We start from the raw sequence: 14224 nt of genomic DNA on the forward strand, positions 1-14224 counted from the left end.
TCCAGGATCATGTAGTACAGAAAAAAAATGAAGGAGATGAGCTTTGGGAAATGTGCATCAGGTATTTCCATCATCCACCACTGTCAACTTTCTCTGAGCTACAAATAGCTCAAAGTCCAATTTACTGAAGAAATAGCTGACAGAATTCTCTTATTTATCACCAAGTGTCACTGTAGAAATATATCTCAGGAGAGATCCCTCTTTCCAGTATTTCATCCATAGAAAGGGTGGCAGGTCATGTCCTTATATGCTCTGTGGCCATTCTTTTCTTTTTTCCCTTATGGCAAAGTATTCTCCCTCCTTCAGAGCATAGGGCAGAGTTGCAAGTGGCATGTGTTAATAGGAATTGATTCTCTATTTGTCAATAGCAATGCTCATGCAATCCTCATGTTCATTTGGCCTAGAGGGAAACTTGGGAAATCATGTTTTATTATGCTCCAGTGGCTTCTTCCCTATCTGGCTTCTTAGAATCCTTACACTGAGTGCCTTGAGCTGACTGAAGGCCTCCATAGATTTCTTGCTCAGGGAGATCCTAGGCCAGAGGTGTCTGCTTTCAGGCCTTCGGATGGAGAACAGAGAACAATGAGCATTTCTCTTCTTAGAAACCTCTTTGAGATTTTAGGAAAAATTAATGATGCAGAACAAGTGCTTTTTTTTTATAATAAATATCATTTTTTATCTTTTAGTAAGTAAAATGGACTACAAAATAAAATCTATTATTTAATTTTTGGAAAATATTTGCATATTTAAATCAAATATCATTTTGGCTGAAGATTCCAATTTTTTTTAGAAGAAAGAGAAAAAAATGTTATCTACATATATGAAAGAGAACTCTCAGAAAGTTAGTCTAATATATAAGAAGAAGATTAGATGGTAATGTGTTAATATCTACTTACTTCTGAAGATATTTTAGTTTATATATAAATAAAATAATAATTATTATATGAATAAAATAAAATAGTGTAGTTCAAGGCACATCACATTTTAAGAAAATCATATAAAATTTAAGGCACATCCAGAGGAGTGTTTTAAGAATGTTTAAAGGACAGGAAATATATTAAATAAGGCTTAGAAATCAGTTGTGTTCTTCCTAGCATAGTGTAAGGGGATGGAGGGATAATTTTTTTTAACTTTATTGATTGATTGATTGATTGATTGGTTTCTGGGCCACACCCAGCAGCACTCAGGGATCACTCCTGACTCTGCACTCAGAAAGCGGCTCTGGCAGGCTGGAGGACCACACCAGCCGTATTCGAGGCAAACACCCCAACGATGTTCTATCTCTTTGGGCCTTGATGGAGGGATAATTAATGGGGAAATGTTAGCTGTCCATTGCTAAGGTAATAGGTAATAAGGGTAATACTAATGTATTTCTTCAATTTGAACAGTATAATTATATATAAAAAACAGTGGTCACAGAAAACAAATTGAACCAAATAGAAAGATCATTTCTGCAGCTTGTAGAAAAGAAAAACAATGCCAAAGAAATGAGTGTGATCTCTTTCCCTAAACAACACCTATTTTCTGAGTGACTAAGTTCCAGGCATTGTTTTAAGTATACAGATAAAGCCAGTCTCAAGAAAAGGCTTGGTAGCTTTGACCTGAATATTATAATAGAATTTTGAATCTTAAGAGGAAAATTGTCATTTCGATGAAACTCTTTTCCTACTCCAATACTTTTACTAACTTAAAAAATGTACAACAAAATACATTATTATTATTATCATTATAATTATCATTATTATTTCTGACTTTGAGGCCAATCTCAGGATTACACTGGTCTACTTTCAGGTCTGTGCTTGGAGATTGTGTGTGGAGAAGTTTGAGGAACCAACTGGGTTAATACAGTTTGGGTCATATGTTTAGAATAGTGTTAATACAGTTATTTCATCTCATCACTTCCAGAGTGCCCAAGATGCCTTATGTTACATGAGGATATGGTAACTTCATCATACCTTTTCTTATTCTTTTCCTCTTATTTGTCATTCAGGGCCAAAAGTTTGACATCATTTGGTACTGCACATTCTCTTGTTGTTTTTCTTTGTACCAGAGATGAGTGAAATCATCTAGTATTTGCCCGTCTTCCTCTCTCATATTTCTCTTATTACTCCATTTGATTTAATTTGCAGCAAACTGCATGTTTTTTCTTACAGAGGTATATAATTTCAATTTAGATACACCACATCTTTATTCATCTGTTATTGGACTTTTGAATTGTTTCAATATCCTGGATATTGTACTAATTTCTTCAATGACCACAGATGTGCAGATATATTTTCAAATTAATGTTTTTGTGCTTGGAAGGAATAAATAATAAGAAGTGGAATTGCTCACATGGGAGCTATCTCCTTAGTTTTGTGTTTATTTTTAGAAAAATTCATCCTGTTTTCCAAAGAGGCTGAACCAGATGACATTCCTGAAAGTGAGTGAGGTTTTCTTTTGCACTACATTCCTTTCAATACTGGTTGTTTCCAGTGTTTTTTGAAATATGCCATATTCACTGGTATGAGATAATTAGTTGTCATTTTGATTTGCATTCCCCTAGTAAGAAGTGATGAAGTCCAGATCTTTTAAAAAACTGAAAGCAACTATAGTCTTGGGGGAACCTAAACCTAACTTTCTACTCTATTTTCTCTTTCTCTATGAAATTACTTTACTAAATAATTTTAATATTTCCCCATGCCCCCCCCCATTTTATTACTTTTTGGTTTTGTTTTCATTGGTCCCCACCTGGCAGTGCTCAGGACTTACTTCTATCTATGAACTCAGTAATTAGTCCTCGTAGGCTCAAGGGACCACATGGAATGTCAAAAATCAAACCCCGTGCAAAGCAAATGCCCTACCTACTGTGCTATTGCTCTATATCTATGTTCTCTTTTTATTTTATTTTAATTTTTTAATTTTTGTTTTGGCCAAACATTTTATTTATTTATTTCTGCAGTTGCTTAACACACACTTCAAATGGGTCTTATTGGGAGAGAAGAAAAGAATGGAAGGTTCTTGGATATTCCAAGGAAATGTCAGAAAGGAAAAATATGGCCAACAATATCTTTTTGCTTTTTGCTTTGGGGTTTACTGGGCATATAGCATATTCCTTACATATACATACTTGAATCTCAGGTTCTTTTCCAAACTGAGAACATGGGTGACTGAGAATATGGGTGATTTCAGCTTGAAGACAACTCAAACCCTAAATCACATACCTCAAACCACCCTTCTAAAATAGTTAGCTTGTTTGAAAAGGAAGAAGGAGTATGTCTCCATTTTTATATAGCTAGATATATGTGGAAGATCTGAGATTTGCTTGCCTTATTTTCTGGGGGAGAAAAATCAGTAAGTAGAAATTTGAGGCCCCTTTTACTTGGGAAATTACAACACTAGAAAGTACACAAGTCAAGTCTCAACACATGAAACATTTGCTTGCTAACAGCAATGTTATAAAAAGGATCAAATAAGATTAAATAGGTTCGTCCTATTTTTTCTCTTCACAAGAAACAGAAAAAGTCTGATGGAAGAGGAGCTTAGCAGGAATTTTTTTTAAATTTTTTTTATTTATTTTAGTTATGACAAAAAGATGCAAAGAAAGAGGGCAGGGTAAAGTTACAGTGGAAGCCCAATCACCCATAAACAGAATTCTCGGTAGTCCCATCAATGATATCCCAGCCTTGAACTTTCAGCCAAAGAAAATTAAGAAAAACAAAATTGAACCCATGTACAATACAATTACTTTGTCCCTCAAATCCCCAGTTGTAATACATACTATTTCTTAGCAGCACACAATATAATCTAAAGACATTAGACTTATGTAACTTCTTAAACATTGAGGGCAAAGTACATTTCTCTAGTTCCATGCACATACTTACTAGTTTAAGTTAACCTCAAAAGTTTTAGTGGGTTGTTTTTCTTAAGGATTGGAGTCAAGGGGACATAGTAAAAAACGGTATTAAAGTGGCATTTGTTTGCATAGGCCCACCAAAACATAAGGGACATGGAAAGACAAATTATGGTCTAAATACAAGGAGACCCTACCCCTGAAGTTTCCTGGCACAGGACTGACTCTAGGCTCCAGGCAAACTAGTTTGTCCAATTCAAGTCATCGTCTGTAGTGGCAATACACCTCCATTCCTCACATAGTCTCTGTTGTTAGTATCATGCTTCTGTATTAAAGATCCTGGAGTCTGCATATCCCATATGGCAGTCAGGATGATGCAGAGCATCCTCTCGTTTCACCTCACACTTAAGGGGCACTAGAGAGAACCATGTCCTGTAGAGCAGGTCATTGTTGTTGTCAAGTCTTCTCAGTGTAAACGGAAGTCTCTTTTAGGAGGTCGATGTCAGACCCTTGGTAGAGTCTTTCCTGGTAGAGGACTGCTTCCAGCTGTTGCTATAAAAGACTTTGGATGTTTCGTAGATAGCTTGCCTGGTTCCGGCGTGAATGGAGGATGCCCATTCTTCTGAGGCCTGTGCCAGGTCATTATATCAATGTTCAGGGTGTAGGGTACATTGTACTGAGATTTATTAGATATGAACTTATCTGTATGTATGGTGTTTTCCCATTTTGATGTGTCTATGCAAACAAGGATCAATGCCATGAAGCGTTATTGGTGCATCTGGAGGCAATAGGAACAAGACCAGCAATTTCCATGACAGTTCAATCATAGGCATCAAACTGAGGGACAGTTCCAACAATAATCCTTACTGAACAGCTTACAAAGAAAAGACAAGATGAAAAGTGGATAGAAATATTATGGTAGAAGAATATATAGAGAATTACATCAGTTAAAGAAAATACCTATAAAATATTCAAAAGATATATGTGTTCAATATGTGTTCAATTTGTGTTCTTCTAAATAGTTCTGGGATTTGTTAGATCTACTGTATGTCTTAGGTCAGAGATTAGAGCTATGTGTTACTGAAGTTAGGAAGGGTAAATCTGGGGTACTGATGGTTGGGAGGAGCATATGTTCGCGCGGGGGCTAGTGTCCGGGCCCGGCCTGGGACTGGGGAAAACCCAGGGTGCCCCGTCAGCTCCATCCAGGAACCCACCTGGAGATCCGGAGGAATGGGGGAGAGGGGGGTCGGGTGACCCAGGTCCGGGCCCCCCTACCCTAGGCCGGGCTAACAGGCCGCTGGCACATGCGGAGGCCTGCCAGCTGCCCACCCGTGCCGGCTAAAAATCCTAGGACTTTTTTTTTAAGGTCACAATTCTTCCTTTTGAGTAGTCCTTGGAAAAGTTATAATAGATTTCACTTTTTTTTTTTTTTGGGTCGCACCTGGCAGTGCTCAGGGGGTCCTCTTGGCTCTAGATGCTCAGTAATTGCTCCTGGCAATGTGGTCCCTCGAGGGACCACATGGGATGTCGGGATTCGAACCACCGACCTTCTTCGTCTAAGGCAAACACCTTACCACTGTGCTATCTCTCTGGCCTCTAGATTTCACTTTCTTGTGTGTATGTGTGTGTGTGTGTGTGTGTGTGTGTGTGTGTGTGTGTGTGTGTGTGCATGTGTTATTTGTTTTGTTTCTTTGAATAGGGATTTTGGTCCAAAGTTTTGTTTTGTGTATTTGTGTGGTTTGGTTTGGTTGGTTGCTTTTTTTTAAAATACCTGCTTCTATCACCCCCTCTATCAGATTGACTTCCTCCACGGCCACCAACTCTTGGGGCTCCGCAGCTTGGTTTGCTGTAGGATTCGCATAGAGCAGGGTACCCACTTTTCATCGAAGGGGGCAACCCTGGGTTTTGTCTGCCAACCCCATGACACGCACTTGAGTAGAGATCCCTTCCGCTGCTTGAGTGACTATCTGAGCTTCCACCAGTGTCCCGAGAGCTGCTGTAATCACCATAGTAACTATTTCCACCATATGATGGTGCATGGGGCACTAGAAGAGTTACCATGACTCTCATAGGAGTCTCTGTACCAACTGCCACTCAGATGGTCCCAATAGTCTCGGTCTAGATAATACACGTCTGGATCACTATATCATCCTGTGGTGACACCTCTGCAGGAAAGAAGGGGTTCTTTCCAAGGGGGTCCCATAGCTGTCTCTTCCTCGGAACATGGGGGCTCTTTTTCCCATTCCCCTGCTGCTGCGAACTGGTCCTGAGGGTGCAGACCTTTGGGGAGATGGAAGCCCCACTTTGTGGTGGCAGTCCTTGCTTCACTGAAAGTGGCACTCTGGAAGAACTCATATAAAAATTCATGGAATAGCCACCACCATCATCCATGTGCCCGCCCCCTTGTTCCTCCACTGCCACCTCTTCTGTCTTGAAGACCTAAAGGAGGGCCCCTGTTTCTTGGAGGGGGTGGTGGCCCTTGCAAACGATGGCTTAATGGCTTGCTCTATCTTGATGGCTTTCCCTTCTAAAGACTTCCTGACCAGGTCTCTGGCCATCCTTAACATCTGAAGAGCTTTCAAAGGGGACAAAAGAAAATCATCAGGACTTATTGTTTCCAAGGCCTTTTTTATCAACAGAACTGTCACTAATCTTGCATATTTGCCAAATATGACTTCAAGGGCTTTCTCATTGGTTTCTGTATTCAGTCTACTGATAAAAGTTTTCCTGAGAGATGGGCCTGAACCATTTTGCCCCTTGGATAAAGAAATCAAGAAAAGGAAGCCACAGCCAGCACTACTGTGCAACCCATGCCCTCTTTTTAAAAATTTATCTTAAGAAAATACCTTAGGGGCCGGCGAGGTGGCGCTAGAGGTAAGGTGTCAGCCTTGCAAGCTCTAGCCAAGGAAGGACCACGGTTCGACCCCTGGCGTCCCATATGGTCCCCCCAAGCCAGGGGCAATTTCTGAGTGCTTAGCCAGGAGTAACCCCTGAGCATCAAACGGGTGTGGCCCAAAAAACCAAACCAAAACAACAACAACAAAAAACACCTTAGATTTATTCTAGTTGGAATTGAACAGCATAGCAATATTTTACTATTTTATAGGATGTTCTTCTAATTTGGTATTCATAAAGAATACATAGAGAAAGTAAAAAATATTAAAAAGATACTGAAAAATATAAATAAATAAATAAATAAATAAATAAATAAAAATTAAAAAAAGGAAAAAATAAAATTGGGGTAAATTCCCTGAGCATATCAAAGAATTATGAAACACTAAAATATGGAGAATTAACCTAAATTATAGTCTCATATTATTCTTATGGAGGTTTTAACTGTCCATTTTTCAGATATTACATTTTCAGAGTTTTTATATGTTTGTTTTTTGGGACTCTGTTGTGCTCAATATATACTCCTGGTTCTACATTCAGAATCACTCCTGCTTGAATGCTCATATTTGGTGCTGGAAACTGAACTTGGGTTGGTTGCATGCAAGGCAAGTGCTGTGCCAACTGTTCTATTTCTCTGATCTACTTCTTGTACACGTTATCTCACAAATATGTATTTATTTAACAAATACTAATTTGGAATGATGGACATATGAAGTCATATCTTAATGTGGAACACTAGAGAAAGATTTGGAAGCTTTTAGACAAATAAAATACGTGCAGAACCAGGAATGAATATGTTCTTGACTCTCCAATGTCCCAGATACACTGAGTGCAATTCTGGCTGCTTTGCTGTTGCTGGCTGGCAGCACCAAAGTCAGTGATCACCACCACCCACTGTAATTTCCAATAACATTGCAGCTAGGTGTGTGTAATTACCACATAAGTGGGGGTGACCCCTGATGAGCACCATCATTCAATGTCACAGTCAAGAAGAGATCTTGAAGTCACTAAGTTCCTGCAAGTACTTGTAGCTGCTTAGAAGGCCTCAATAGGCACCATAACTAGAAACTTGTGTATCTGAACCAAGACCCATGTGTCAAAATAGGGATAAGGACATAACTAAGAAGGACAAATCTCTGTGAATTCCACACTGAGTGTGTGACCACTACAGTCTGCTATAGATCTCCTGGAGTTCCACAACTATAAAGGTGTCAGGCATGTGCCTGATCTTCATTAGCATCAATAATGACAACAACCACAAAGGAAGAAGGAAGCGAGAGGCACTAAATTGAAAAACAATAGACCGTGGACTGATCTAAGATGAAGAAACTCAGCTCCCTCACTAGAACAAAGATTTAGCTGGTGATTTTGACATTGAAAAACAACTTCTCTGCTCCATTTAGGATTTCCTGCTCCTTTATCAAAGCCTCTTCAACAAGTGGTGTTGGCACAATTGGATAGCCACTTGCAAAAAATTGAACTTAGACCCCCAGCTAACATCATGTACGAAGGTAAAATCCAAATGGATTAAAGACCTCGATATCAGCCCCAAAACCATAAGATATATAGAACAGCACATAGGCAAAACACTCCAGGACATTACAGGCATCTTCAAGGAAGAAACTGCACTCTCCAAGCAAGTGAAAGCAGAGATTAACAGATGGGAATATATTAAGCTGAGAAGCTTCTGCACCTCAAAGGAAATAGTGCCCAGGATACAAGAGCCACCCACTGAGTGGGAGAAACTATTCACCCAATACCCATCAGATAAGGGGCTAATCTCCAAAATATACAAGGCACTGACAGAACTTTACAAGAAAAAAACATCTAACCCCATCAAAAAATGGGGAGAAGAAATGAACACTTTGACAAAGAAGAAATACACATGGCCAAAAGACACATGAAAAAATGTTCCACATCACTAATCATCAGGGAGATGCAAATCAAAACAACGATGAGATACCACCTCACACCCCAGAGAATGGCACACATCACAAAGAATGAGAATCAACAGTGTTGGCGGGGATGTGGGAATGCCGTCTAGTTCAACCTTTATGGAAAGCGATATGGAGATTCCTCCAAAAACTGGAAATCGAGCTCCCATATGATCCAGCTATACCACTCCTAGGAATATACCCTAGGAACACAAAAATACAATACAAAAACCCCTTCCTTACACCTATATTCATTGCAGCACTATTTACCATAGCAAGACTCTGGAAACAACCAAGATGCCCTTCAACAGACAATGGCTAAAGAAACTGTGGTACATATACACAATGGAATATTATGCAGCTGTCAGGAGAGATGAAGTCATGAAATTTTCCTATACATGGATGTACATGGAATCTATTATGCTGAGTGAAATAAGTCAGAGAGAGAGAAAAAAACGCAGAATGGTCTCACTCATCTATGGGTTTTAAGAAAAATGAAAGACACCCTTGTAATAATAATTTTCAGACACAAAAGAGAAAAGATCTGGAAGTTCTAGCTCACCTCAGGAAGCTCACCACAAAGAGTGATGAGTTTAGTTAGGAAAATAACTACATTTTGAACTGTCCTAATAACGAGAATGTATGAGGAAAATGGAGAGCCTGTCTAGAGTATAGGCGGGGGTCGGGTGGGGAGGAGGGAGACTTGGGACATTGGTGATGGGAATGTTGCACCGGTGATGGGTGGTGTTCTTTACATGACTGAAACCCAAACACAATCATGTATGTAATTAAGGTGTTTAAATAAATTAAAAAAAAACCTAATCACAAAAAAAAGAACTACAGATCTTCTGCATGCAAGGTAAACGCCTTAACTCCATGCTATATCTCCTGCCCCAATAAAGTTTATTAAAAAAAAAAAAAGAAAAACAACTTCTGTAGATGTATTATTTTGTCAGATTCTTCTAATGTCATTAGTAATATAAGATGAATGGAAACAGTTGTTAAAATTCCGAGCATTCTTTAGTGCATAAATAAGGACATGCATGAATTCTTAGAAGTTTAACATGATTTGTTTAATACTAAAATTGGGTTATTTTTATGAGTTCTATAATGAAAACTGTACAAATTTAATGTCTCAGCAAATGACAGCAAAACACAGATTTAGTATCTGTGTTAAAGATTTGCAATTTATGCCCTGATGTTTTATTACTCTGTTTGACCCTTTCTTCTGTACATATATCTGTAATATATTTATTGGTGGTTCTTTGGCACAGCAAGAAAAATGGAGTTTGAAAAACTTTAATCCTGCTTAAGTTGCATGTTGCTTCTCCTTTTGCGGTATGTAAAGAGAAAAGTACAGTAGGGATTAACCCACACTTGGCACCTTTGTCTGCTTTTTTTGGGTAGTGCCAAAGGCAAAATCTGCACTCTGAAGGATACAACTGGTTTATGTAAGATCCCAACAATTTGAACTTTTCTTTAGTCTTTTTTTTATTCTCTTCTTTTCTTGTCTTTCTTTTCACCTCTCTTCTCCTCTCCCCTTATCTTTCTTCTCCTTTCCTGTCTCATTATTTTTTCCTCTTCTCACCTATTCCTTTTCTCTCTTCTCCTATCCACTCCCCTTTCCATTCTCTTCCCTGTCCTCTTCTCTCTTCCTTTCATTTGTTCTCTTCTTTATTTTTGTTTTTTCTCTTCTCAACCCTTTCCTTTCTTCTCTTGTCTCCTTAATTCTTCTTTTTCCTCTTCTCTCCTCCTTCCTTTCTTTCCACTGCTTTCTCCTCTTTCCTCTTCCTTTCCATTTTTCTCCTCTTGCATTGCTTCTTAATATCCCTTTTCTTCTTTCTCCTCTCTCATTTTTCTTTTCCTGTCTTGTCCTCTCTTTTTTTCTTTGTTCTCCTCACCTCTCCTCTTTTTTCTTTTCCCTCCCTTCATTCCCTTCTCCTCTTTTTCTCTGTTATTAGGCCTCCTTGCCTGGCTGTGCATAGAGCTACACCTGGGTCTGTGCATTTAAAAAACATTTTGAATTTAGGTTGATTCTCTGCTCTTTTCTTCATGAACTGTGAACAGTCATTTCTATAAACCTGAATGCAATATTTATATGGCAAACAGGTTTTCCATGTTTCTAAAATATTTGTAAATTTACCTGTATTTATAGATACATATATTAATAGTGGGTGGATTTGCAGAGTAAACAAAATGTCCAATCAAATCATTGGCAAATAATAAAAGGTAAACAAATAATCAAATATTAATACCTTTTCTTTCAAATGTTTGGGTTTACACACTATTTCTGCTTACTGGCAGCAAGATATTTCCAAAAATTAAGTGGTTTCAATTATATATTGAGTATATAGATGTTAAGAAAAAGCACAGAAAATTATGTGATGGATGCAATTCTGAGTGAAAAACTCCGTGGTGAAAAAGATAATGTCTCATTTTAATTGTCATTGTACATTTTTTTCCCTTCTCTGGGGCAAAGATAAAACAGTATGTGCTAAAAAACAGACAAAAAGAACCAGTATGTACTAACTACAGGATATGTTGTAATAATTTTCTGTTATAGTATGTCTGCCAGTACCCACTGAATAAATAGGAAGACCAGTTATGATTTATATAATTTTTCTCTCATTAAAATGAATGCATTGCAATTAAGAAACTGGAATGTGATAAAATAAACTCATCTGGCTCCAAGACTTATTTGAACTGACATGTTTAATTTTATTAGAACCTAGAGACCTACTACGGCAATGTATAGTACTATGGGGGACAATGCAAGGATATGTTAAATTGCACATTGAATTGTCTTGTATATGTATGTATGTGTGCATCTTTTTGCCTGTGGATGAGTTGTGTGTGAGAGAGGTTTCTGTTGTGTGTATGCTCATGGAGACATAGTTTTAACTTGCTCTTCTACATTAATGATGCAAAAATAAACCAGGTGTAGGAGTCAGCCTTTAGGAACTGGCAAGCTTCACTTTTATTTAATTGTTCCTTTTTCTTCTTTCTAACCATAAAAGTTTTGGGTTTTCCCCTTCCTTCCTCCTTTACATTACCAAGAAAATAAAGATAAAGGAAGCAAGTGAGTTTTTTTTTTTTTTTGCAAATACCTTCAGTAAATCTGTTTGAACAAGTCAAAATGGCCTGAGGAAAATGCTCTACTTTGAGAGCCAAACTTCAAAAGAAATCTACAGTTCTGTGACTCAATGCCGACATGAAAGGACAAGTAGCTGCCCATGTTACAAGGTATTGCACTCAATGGCATCTCCAAAATGGAAAATAAAGCACAGGTAGCAGAATACATACAATCTCTATATTATCATTTCTCCCAAAGGGTTGCTTTGGTAAAAACAAACACAGAGGGACCAGAGAGACACCCCATTGGCTGAAACACACACTTTGCACATAGGAGACTTTAATTTAATCCCTAGCACTTGGTTGCCAAAGGATTGCTTTGAGTGTCTCTGAGCACTGAACACAAGTATTCTATAAGCACTCTTGAATGTGATTCCCTCAAACACAAATAAAATAGAAAAATCTGTTTTCATGCTATTAAATACAGTTGTGTCATTTAATGATAGAGCATTATTCTGTGAAATGCAAAGCTAAGCAACTTCTTTAGTGTGCAGATGACGTAGAGCATGAGGACAATAGTGGTTTTTTATTTTTTTTTTACCACATACCTGGCTGCTTGATATAGCTAATTGGAATCCTCATTGTTTTTTTGATCTGTCTTTGACAAGTAAAACATCTCATATAATTTTTTTGTTTGTTTGTTTTTGGTTTTTGGGTCACACCCGGCAGCACTCAGGGGTTACTCCTGGCTCTATGCTCAGAAATCACTCCTGGCAGGCTTGGAGGACCATATGGGATACTGGGGTTTGAACCACCATCCTTCTGTAGGCAAGGCAAATGCCCTACCTCCACCTATCTCTCTGGTCCCATCATAGAATGTTTTGTATAAATTTATCTCTCTTAAAAATGATAGACACTATGATTTACAATATTGTTCATGACTTCATGTAGACAAAATTTTAGCACCATAACACACCCTCCACCAGAGTGTTCTTTTCCCTCTTTTATTGTCTCAATGTCCAATCCCCTTGGAACATTCCTTCTTCCTCAGATCAAGTCTATAGATTGAGTGCTCCTTGATGTTGATTAAAATAAAAGAGAGTGATCATAAGTTAAACAAAATTCTGCTCAGAGCTCCTGTTTTCAACACAAGTTCTTGTTCACTTTCACACCCTAGGGTCACCCAAATTCTTACTTTACCCCAAATACACAATAAGCACTCTTGGTCTCTGAGCTGCTGGCCACACAACCTCTGCAGGCCTGCTCTCTTGAAGTTTTATTGAAATATTAGCTCCCGGGGCCGGGCGGTGGCGCTGGAGGTAAGGTGCCTGCCTTGCCTGCGCTAGCCTAGGACGGACTGCGGTTCGATCCCCCGGCGTCCCATATGGTCCCCCAAGCCAGGAGTGACTTCTGAGCGCATAGCCAGGAGTAACCCCTGAGCGTCACCGGGTGTGGCCCAAAAACCAAAAAAAAAAAAAAAGAAATATTAGCTCCCAAGTTTCCACTCCTTAAACACTTCTTGTATCCTGTAAAAAGTTTTTCTACCTTTCACTGGGTTTCTATTATATTTTAAAATTTGTACTATTGTCATCCATAAATGTGCATTGCAGTTATTTTAATTATATGCTTCTTTATACACCACAGATATTTATGAAGGGTGGGACTGATTTGTATTCATTTTGTATATATGAAGGATAAAGAGTGCCAAATGTTTTGTGGCCAAAGTATGGTACATAAAAAGTTAGGCGGATTCTTCCTCCCCCAAATTTCAGGTTTTCATTTCTTCCAAAGGCAGCACTTATCATTGTCAAGCCTTTGCTTTTAGAGATTTTGCTCTGCAATTTTTGCAATTTTCTGATCTCCCTTTTGGAATGGTAATGTCATGTGGTGGCCTTCAAAGAGATATGACCACTTCATAATCCCTGGGACCTGTGAATTTGAACTTGGAAGGAGGTTACTTTGAGATGAGATCATCCTACATTTATTGAGGTGGGATTAAAAATAAAGCCATTTTTGGAGAGGCCACACCCAACTATGCTCAAGAATTTCCATTAACTTTACTCAAAGGGATGTTTGATGTCCTGCTATTCATACTGGGTTGAGCCATGTGCATGGAAAATTCTTTAAACCCATACTATGTCTCCAGTCTCAGGACTACAAACGTTTTTTTGTGGGGGCAATATCCAGCGATGTTCAGTACTTACTCCTGACTCTGCACTCAGGGATTACTCCTGGTGGTGCTCAAGGGACCATATGGGATACCAGGGGTCAAATTTGTGTCAGTTTCGAGCAAGGTAAGCACTTTACCCATTTTACTATCTCTCTAGACCCCAACCTTTTTTTGTGGGTAGCATACACACACCCATTTGCACACACCTGCTGGCTTACTTCTGGCTCTGTGTTTAGGGATCATTAATAATACTTGGGGAAGCATATGTATTCAATGTATAAAACCAGGTTATGACATGCGAGGCACCTTATCTGCTATATTTCT

General features: G+C 38.5%; 1 pseudogene; it reads right to left on the minus strand.

Annotated features, from left to right (window-relative positions):
• LOC126020854 (RNA-binding motif protein, X chromosome-like) overlaps positions 1-14224 on the minus strand; it is a 117437-nt pseudogene that overhangs the window by 59498 nt on the left and 43715 nt on the right.

This window comes from Suncus etruscus, chromosome 10 (assembly GCF_024139225.1).
Source record: "Suncus etruscus isolate mSunEtr1 chromosome 10, mSunEtr1.pri.cur, whole genome shotgun sequence".
NCBI lineage: Eukaryota > Metazoa > Chordata > Mammalia > Eulipotyphla > Soricidae > Suncus > Suncus etruscus.